The 9884-nt window shown below is 47.2% G+C and overlaps 1 pseudogene; it reads right to left on the minus strand.

Annotated features, from left to right (window-relative positions):
* Positions 1-9322, minus strand: part of LOC133621990 (plexin-C1-like) — a 52379-nt pseudogene extending 43057 nt beyond the window's left edge.
* Positions 9323-9884: the final 562 nt, after the last annotated feature.

Below are 9884 nucleotides of genomic sequence, written 5' to 3' on the forward strand. Positions count from 1 at the left end.
GTTTTAGTCTGTTTCCTGGGTGCACCCTCTTTCCTTTTGTTTACTGTTGGTTTCCATGGACACTGATTCTCCTCACCTGTCTTAGTTTAGCAATTAGTGTTCCCACAAGGTGTTTTGGTTGATCACTCCCCTTTATAGTTTTTTGTCACCTAGCACTAGTTGCTGGGTCAATGTTTGCTATACGAAAGAAGTACGTTTCTCCTAGGTTTTTCTCCTAGCGCATGTATATTTTTCTACACGCTACTCTTCCTCGCTGTTCACCCTTGGTGACTATTGGTTTTGGCGCTCCACGCTTTTTAGCGTCTGTGTTTTGTTTTGTATTTTTGCCCTGCATTTAAATATTAAAACCCTAATCCCCGTGCCAGCACCTGTTCCGAGGCTGGCCCCCGCACCAGCACTTGCTCCGAGGCTGGCCCCCGCGCCAGCATCTGGTCCAAAGCTGGCCCCCGCATCAGCACCCGCTCCACGGTTGGCCCCCGCGCCAGCACCACGGCTAGCAGCATCACGACAGCCTCTTTCGCCTGCTGCTCAAGCTCCAGAGGTGCCTCCGTCTTCCTCGCCTCCGACGACGTCTTCCTCGACGACATCTTCCTCGCCTCAGACGACATCGTTACCACCTCGTCTCTGGCGGGCCGCACCACAGCACCGCCCACCTCCTTGTCTTTGGGCTATTCATGGATGCCTTTGGCGCCAACAGCAGCGATGCCCAGGACTTAGGTGCAGGACTCACAGACTGCTGAGGTTCTGGCGCTAGTGTCGTCTGCCTCCTCAACGGCCACAGACATGGCCGTTCCGAGGTTGCCCGCCTCACCAATTGCGGCGACGTTCAACTCGCCGCCGCCGCCACCTGGCTCGTCCCCGGTGGCTTCGGGGACATTTGGCCTGGCGGCCCACCGCCAAGTCCTCCCTCCGCCCTCCCGTGACTTTGGACTTACTCAGTTGTTTTTTTTGGGGGGGGGTTTCTACTTTGGGACGTCTGGTATCCGTCCCTTGGGGGGGGCTTTATGTCATGATCCGTTACCCAGGTCATGGCATAATTTATGTTTAGTAGTTTCCTATGTTTTAATCAGTTGGGTGCACCCTCTTTCCTTTTGTTTGCTGTTGGTTTCCATGGGCACTGATTCTCCTCACCTGTCTTAATTTAGCAATTAGTGTTCCCACCAGGTGTTTTGGTTGATCACTCCCCTTTATAGTTTTTTGTCACCCAGCACTAGTTGCTGGGTCAATGTTTGTTATACGAAACAAGTACGTTTCTCCTAGGTTTTTCTCCTAGCTCAAGTATATTTTTCTACACGCTACTCTTCCTCGCTGTTCACCCTTGGTGACTATTGGTTTTGGCGCTCCACGCTTGTTAGCGTCTGTGTTTTGTTTTGTATTTTTGATCTGCATTTAAATATTAAAACCCTAATCCCCATGCCAGCACCTGCTCCGAGGCTGTCCCCCGCGCCAGCACTTGCTCCGAGGCAAGCCCCCCTGCCTGCGTCTGCTCCAAGGCTGGCCCCCGCATCAGCACCCGCTCCACGGTTGGCCCCCGTGCCAGCACCACGGCTAGCAGCACCACGACAGCCTCTTTCGCCTGCTGCTCAAGCTCCAGAGGTTCCTCCGTCGTCCTCGCCTCCGATGACGTCTTCCTCGACGACGTCTTCCTCGCCTCAGACGACATCGTTACCACCTCGTCTCCGGCGGGCCGCACCACAGCACCGCCCACTTCCTTGTCTCTGGGCTATTCATGGATGCCTTTGGCGCCAACAGCAGCGACGCCCAAGACTTAGGTGCAGGACTCACAGACTGCTGAGGTTCTGGCGCCAGTGTCGTCTGCCTCCTCAACGGCCACAGAAATGGCCGTTCTGAGGTCGCTCGCCTCGCCAACTGTGGCGACGTTCAACGCGTCGCCACCACCTGGCTCATCCTCGGTGGCTTCGGATTGTCCTCCCTCCGCCCTCCCGTGACTTTGAACTTACTCAGTTTTTTTTTTGGGGGGGGGCGGGGGTTCTACTTTGGGACGTCTGGTATCCTTCCCTTAAGGGGGATTTATGTCATGATCCGTTACTTGGGTCATGGCATAATTTATGTTTAGTAGTTTCCTATGTTTTAGTTTGTTTCCTGGGTGCACCCTCTTTCCTTTTGTTTACTGTTGGTTTCCATGGACACTGATTCTCCTCACCTGTCTTAGTTTAGCAATTAGTGTTCCCACCAGGTGTTTTGGTTGATCACTCCCCTTTATAGTTTTTTGTCACCGAGCACTAATTGCTGGGTCAATGTTTGTTATACGAAACAAGTACGTTTCTCCTAGGTTTTTCTCCTAGCTCAAGTATATTTTTCTACACCCTACTCTTCCTCGCTGTTCACCCTTGGTGACTATTGGTTTTGGCGCTCCACGCTTGTTAGCGTCTGTGTTTTGTTTTGTATTTTTGCCCTGCATTTAAATATTAAAACCCTAATCCCAGTGCCAGCACCTGTTCCGAGGCTGGCCCCCGCGCCAGCATCTGCTCCAAAGCTGGCCCCCGCATCAGCACCCGCTCCACGGTTGGCCCCCGCGCCAGCACCACGGCTAGCAGCATCACGACAGCCTCTTTCGCCTGCTGCTCAAGCTCCAGAGGTGCCTCCGTCTTCCTCGCCTCCGACGACATCTTCCTCGACGACGTCTTCCTCGACGACGTCTTCCTCGCCTCAGACGACATCGTTACCACCTCGTCTCTGGCGAGCCGCACCACAGCACTGCTCACCTCCTTGTCTTTGGGCTATTCATGGATGCCTTTGGCGCCAACAGCAGCGATGCCCAGGACTTAGGTGCAGGACTCACAGACTTCTGAGGTTCTGGCGCTAGTGTCGTCTGCCTCCTCAACGGCCACAGACATGGCCGTTCCGAGGTTGCCCGCCTCACCAATTGCGGCGACGTTCAACTCGCCGCCGCCGCCACCTGGCTCGTCCCCGGTGGCTTCGGGGACATTTGGCCTGGCGGCCCACCGCCAAGTCCTCCCTCCGCCCTCCCGTGACTTTAGACTTACTCAGTTTTTTTGAGGGGAGGGGGTTTCTACTTTGGGACGTCTGGTATCCGTCCCTTGGGGGGGGATTTATGTCATGATCCGTTACCCGGGTCATGGCATCATTTATGTTTAGTAGTTTCCTATGTTTTAATCAGTTTCCTGGGTGCACCCTCTTTCCTTTTGTTTACTGTTGGTTTCCATGGGCACTGATTCTCCTCACCTGTCTTAATTTAGCAATTAGTGTTCCCACCAGGTGTTTTGGTTGATCACTCCACTTTATAATTTTCTGTCACCCAGAACTAGTTGCTGGGTCAATGTTTGTTATACGCAACAATTACGTTTCTCCTAGTTTTTTCTCCTAGCGCAAGTATATTTTTCGACACGCTACTCTTCCTCGATGTTCACCCTTGGTGACTGTTGTTAGCGTCTGAGTTTTGTTTTGTATTTTTGCCCTGCATTTAAATATTAAAATCCTAATTGCCACGCCAGCACGTGGTCTGAGGCTGGCCCCTGCGCCAGCACCTGTTCCAAGGCTGGCCCCCGCGTCAGCACCTGCTCCACGGTTGGCCCCCGCGCCAGCACCACGGGTAGCAGCACCACGGCAGCCTCCTTCGCCTGCTGCTCAAGCTCCAGAGGTGCCTCCGTCTTCCTCGACGGCGTCTTCCTCGCCTCAGACGACATCGTTACCACCTCGTCTCCGGCGGGCCGCACCTTAGTGGCCTTGTAGTAAGAGTGTCCGCACTGAGATCGGTAAGTTGTGAGTTCTAACCCCGGCCGAGTCATACCAAAGACTATAAAAATGGGACCCGTTGCCTCCCTGCTTGGCACTCAGCATCAAGGGTTGGAATTGGGGGTTAAATCGCCAAAAATTATTCCCGGGCGTGGCCACTGGAGCTGCTCCCTGCTCCCCTCACCTCCCAGGCGGTGAGCAAGGGGATGGGTCAAATGCAGAGGACTTACTAATGACGAAAAATTATATCTATCTGCGATTAAGTTTGAGTTAAAAATGAACAAACTGCGATTAAACATGGTTAATTATATTTTTATTTGTTTGAAAGCCTTGGTTTATGCCCAATTAATGCCATTTTAAAAAAAAATGTTTACCTCATTAGACTCGGCAACTTAATTTTTCTCCCCTGTAAGTACTTGTCAGACTTATTTCAAATACATAGTCCTCTACACTTGCTGGTATTAGCTGTGATTTGTTGTGGTTTTGTCCAATTACTGTCAATTGAAAACCTGTCTTCCCCAAATGGCTGGCATGCAAAGCTGTTGATTACCAATTAAATAAATGTATGCATTTCTATTTAGGTAGAAATTTAGTGTTTAATAAAGAGTTTGATGGGTTTTGGTAACATACAGTACTAGAATGAAGTAGAAAAAAAGTACTCTCATTAGGACTTACCGTTATTGTACTAACTTTTAATATAAAAATGATGACAATGGTTGATGCAACGAATGCCGCAAAATGCAGAAATTCAAGTGTGAATGTAACCAGAAAAACTCATTCATAACATGACTGAAAAAGTCTGGCATGAAATTTACAAAAAGACCATACCAAGAGAATTTCAACACTTAAGTGACAATTTCTACGGTTTTTTGGAATGTACAATGCTAATAAATATACGGACAGCTAAAGTGATGGGCCGCTTTAATTTGAAATAATTGTTTGTTTTTTTATTTTAAAAAACGTGGACATTATCTACAAAATAATTTACTTTTCACCTAAAACAATTATTTTTTTGTGATTGAAGTCAAATGTCTCATGTTAAGGGAGAGGAAGCCACAACGTGATGAAACGAGAAAACTTTAGTTTCCTACTCTTACTTACTGTTTGTTCCGGCTGACTTCCTACTTAATAAAAGAACTGCAATTTTTTTTCTATAACTTCCAATCCTTATGTAAGACGTGGTTTTTTTTATGCATTCTAACTCGTAAATAAAATGTCAGCTAACAATGGAGCCAACGGGAATTGCTCTAATCTGCCAATAAAGTGCTCTAAAAACATCCATCAAGGTTTTATATGCATGATGTAAGTATATATGTAATGTAGTAACATTCATGATAACATGTAATATATACATGACGTAAGTATATATGTAATGTAGTAACATTCATGATAACACGTAATATAAACATGATGTAAGTATATGTCATGTAGTAACATTCATAATAACATGTAATATATACATGATGTAAGTATATATGTCATGTAGTAACATTGACAATAACATGTAATAAATACATGATGTAAGTATATATGTCATGTCGTAACATTCATAATAACATGTAATATATACATGATGTAAGTATATATGTAATATAGTAACATTCATAATAACATGTAATATATACATGATGTAAGTATATATGTCATGTAGTAAAATTCATAATAACATGTAATATATACATGATGTAAGTATATATGTCATGTAGTAACATTCATAATAACATGTGATATTTACATGATGTACGGTAATTATATATGTCATGTAGTAACATTCATAATAACATGTAATATATACATGATGTAAGTATATATGTCATGTAGTAACATTCATAATAACATGTCATATATACATGATGTAAGTATATATGTAATGTAGTAACATTCATAATAACATGTAATATATACATGATGTAAGTATATATGTCATGTAGTAACATTCATAATAACATGTAATATATACATGATGTAAGTATATATGTAATGTAGTAACATTGACAATAACATGTAATATATACATGATGTAAGTATATATGTAATGTAGTAACATTGACAATAACATGTAATATATACATGATGTAAGTATATATGTAATGTAGTCCATCCATCCATCCATCCATCTTCTTCCGCTTATCCGAGGTCAGGTCGCGGGGGCAGCAGCCTAAGCAGGGAAGCCCAGACTTCCCTCTCCCCAGCCACTTCGTCCAGCTCTTCCTGTGGGACCCCGAGGCGTTCCCAGGCCAGCCGGGAGACATAGTCTTCCCAACGTGTCCTGGGTCTTCCCCGCGGCCTCCTACCGGTCGGACGTGCCCTAAACACCTCCCTAGAGAGGCGTTCGGGTGGCATCCTGACCAGATGCCCGAACCACCTCATCTGGCTCCTCTCGATGTGGAGGAGCAGCGGCTTTACTTTGAGCTCCCCCCGGATGACAGAGCTTCTCACCCTATCTCTAAGGGAGAGACCCGCCACCCGGCGGAGGAAACTCATTTAGGCCGCTTGTACCCGTGATCTTGTCCTTTCGGTCAAAACCCAAAGCTCATGACCATAGGTGAGGATGGGAACGTAGATCGACCGGTAAATTGAGAGCTTTGCCTTCCGGCTCAGCTCCTTCTTCACCACAACGGATCAATACAGCGTCCGCATTACTGAAGACGCCGCACCGATCCGCCTGTCCATCTCACCATCCACTCTTCCCTCACTCGTGAACAAGACTCCGAGGTACTTGAACTCCTCCACTTGGGGCAGGGTCTCCTCCCCAACCCGGAGATGGCACTCCACCCTTTTCCGGGCAAGAACCATGGACTCGGACTTGGAGGTGCTGATTGTAATGTAGTAACATTCATAATATGTAATATATACATGATGTAAGTATATATGTCATGTAGTAACATTCATAATAACGTGTAATATATACATGATGTAAGTATATATGTAATGTAGCAACATTTATAATAACATGTCATATATACATGATGTAAGTATATATGTCATGTAGTAACATTCATAATAACATGTAATATATACATGATGTAAGTATATATGTCATGTAGTAACATTCATAATAACATGTAATATATACATGATGTAAGTATATATAGGACCTGCCTCCTTAAGCCGGTGCAAACCTACTATCCTGGGCCAGAACGTAGCTACCTGTCCTGTACAGTAAGCCAAATCTGTCAAGCTCTATGCATTCCTTGTCTCTCTGTGTTTTCTCCCCCTCCGTGTTCATTGTGTGTTGTCCTGTGTCGTGTCGTTCCAGCAGCATTTCCTCCGTTCCCGCGTTACGAACAGTGTGTCTCGTCTCCCCGTATTCCCTCTGGTTCCCTGGCTGCCTCTTGGATCTCGACCTCCCGCCTGGACACGGACTCTGACGCCTCGCTATTTCCCTCGACTACCTGCCTATCTGACGGACCTTTGAGCCTGCCTTTCCCCTCCGGGACTTCCGCTTCTCGCTCAACATTCTGGTAACACACAACAGTTAATTCACACACAAAGTCGCACACATACACATTTGGAGTAGTTTCACACTCCATACTTTTTGTAAATATATATATATATATATACGGTGGAAGAGGGGTTAGTGCGTCTGCCTCACAATACGAAAGTGCTGAGTAGTCTGGGGTTCAATCCCAGGCTCGGGATCTTTCTGTGTGGAGTTTGCATGTTCTCCCCGTGACTGCGTGGGTTCCCTCCGGGTACTCCGGCTTCCTCCCACCTCCAAAGACATGCACCTGGGGATAGGTTGATTGGCAACACTAAATGGTCCCTAGTGTGTGAATGTGAGTGTGAATGTTGTCTGTCTATCTGTGTTGGCCCTGTGATGAGGTGGCAACTTGTCCAGGGTGTACCCCGCCTTCCGCCCGATTGTAGCTGAGATAGGCTCCAGCGCCCCCCGCGACCCCGAAGGGAATAAGCGGTAGGAAATGGATGAATGGATGGATGGAGGTTACGGAAGAGGAAGAGTGCCACAGCATTATGAAACCATCCTTGGTCTCGTACTCTTGGTTCCTGCTTGACTTCCTCCTTAAGGGGCAAGCGTGCGACATTATGAACATGTTGGTCTTGTTAGCAGCAGTAATCCAATGACTTTTTCATGGCAGGTTACAAGGAGTAAGACGCAAAAAGCGCAACGAATGCCTGTCTATCAATTAGACGTGACCAAAGACGATAAGCGGGATCATCCGTAGCACATGTTGACCGCAAAAATGGGTTTGCTTTGCACGGACACACTTTCAGTTATTCTGGGCCAGGGTAGATGAATGAAAAGGTTGGTAAGTCACATGTCAGACAACCACTGACTGATAAGACCTACCTTAATGAGCTGGCCATCGCCTGTCCCGATGAAGACGACTATCCACGCTCCTTGTGTCACAGCCAGTACAGAAGTCATGGAGGTCTTCTTGAAGAGCACCTTCTGCGGCTGCAGCTCTCTAGGCTGAGGAGCACAGACACTGGCGTTAGACGGGCAATCCAAGTTGACAACAAGTCTTGACGTCAAAGGATATTCATGTTCTTCTGCAGCCAACATGGCGACCCAGGTGATGGACCAACCTTAGTGGGATTGTAGGTTTTAGTTGAGGCACTGAAGTCTTGATCATCATTTTCTTTTATGTTCAGATCAGGGGTGATGTTGAACAGAACCAGCTTGGTGTTGCTCGGCTCTCCGTACATACTGAACACGCCGACCCAGAGGGGCGAATGCACTCGGCCCGAGACCACCGAGGAGGCTATGAGTCTGCTGCCTTTCCCCCCGGGAATGATGAGGGACGATCCTCGGAACGACTTCATGGTATCCACTTTATTTGGTTTGGCTTGAAGCCATAGGAGGCGGACTTTGTTACCACCAGCTACGGAAGAAGGCACATTGGCAAAAAGATAGATGATAGAATCTATCTGAAATCCATCCACAAAGTCCACGTCGCCTTTGCTTCTAAAGACCGGGGTGGCAGAGTCACCAGAGATGGAGAAGATGTCTCCTTGGTTCCCTGCTTTTTCATTCTGGTGGTGAACGGTGTCATAGAGGTACAGCACGTCGTTATTCAAGAAGGAGTACTTGTTCTCTGCGGTCTTGTTTTTGCTTTGCTCTATGGCGGTCATAATGTAAACGCCACAGACACCAAGAATGCCACGGACGCGCTCGGGTGCCTGGAGGGTCCCACTAGAATGTTCTCCCTGTAGACTACCCTGGAGATGTTGGTCAGCGCCAGCAGCTCGCAGTATCCACACTTCTTGTCCGTTTCGCCGCAGCTGATGAGCGTTTCATTGGCCAAAAAGGGCAACAGCATGTTGATGCTGAACGTTGCGTTCCATTCAGCCTTCTCCGGGACTCTGTAGAACTGTGCAGAATCACTTTTGCCGGTGAGGACCCCCCTCTGGTTCACGGTCCGGACCAGACTCAGGTTGTGGTTCAGCTGGTACAGCCTGTCTGCTGCCGCTATGTAAACGGCATCGGGCGTGGTGACAAAGTGGCGGATGTCTCCTACCACGGTGAAGTTTACACCTGCCACCGAGCAGCGACTTGCTTCCGGCCAAAGAAGACTGATGAGAACAATCGACAGCAGCAACATCATCAGCCGGACTTTCATATCGGGACTGTCACCCTGCTGTTGTCGCTCTGGAGTAGTGCGTAAAAAGCGCAGGGCGCGCAACCACAGAGGAGAAGTGACTCAAGTGGGAGGGAGAGCGCTCGGTGGCTTACAGACATTTTCTTCTTGACATACTTCAGCCCAAAACCTAACAATTAAGCATCAACACTCAATGCTCACTTGGCCAAGGCTGAAGCTAAAGCAAATTAACAAAAGTATTTGATATAAAACATTCTTGACAACGAATGGCAACATTTATAATCAAGCACTACAGAATCTCTTGCAAAGATACCAAAAAGAAAGGTGTTCATCTCACTTTAAATATATATTTTTTCACATGCACACCTCTAAAAAGACTGAAAGTCAAAATACTTTCTCATTTATTCTTCTCACCGCTGCTGCCCACTGCTCCCCTCACCTCCCAGGGGGTGATCAAGGGTAATGGGTCAAATGCGGAGAATAATTTCGCCACACCTAGTGTGTGTGTGACAATCATTGCTACTTACTTACTTAAGACCCACTAAGAATGAAAGCGACGTATCATTCCCAAAAGCCGTGCATTGCTGACCCCTAGTGGCTCAA

This window comes from Nerophis lumbriciformis, linkage group LG25 (assembly GCF_033978685.3).
Source record: "Nerophis lumbriciformis linkage group LG25, RoL_Nlum_v2.1, whole genome shotgun sequence".
In the NCBI taxonomy this organism is placed as follows: domain Eukaryota; kingdom Metazoa; phylum Chordata; class Actinopteri; order Syngnathiformes; family Syngnathidae; genus Nerophis; species Nerophis lumbriciformis.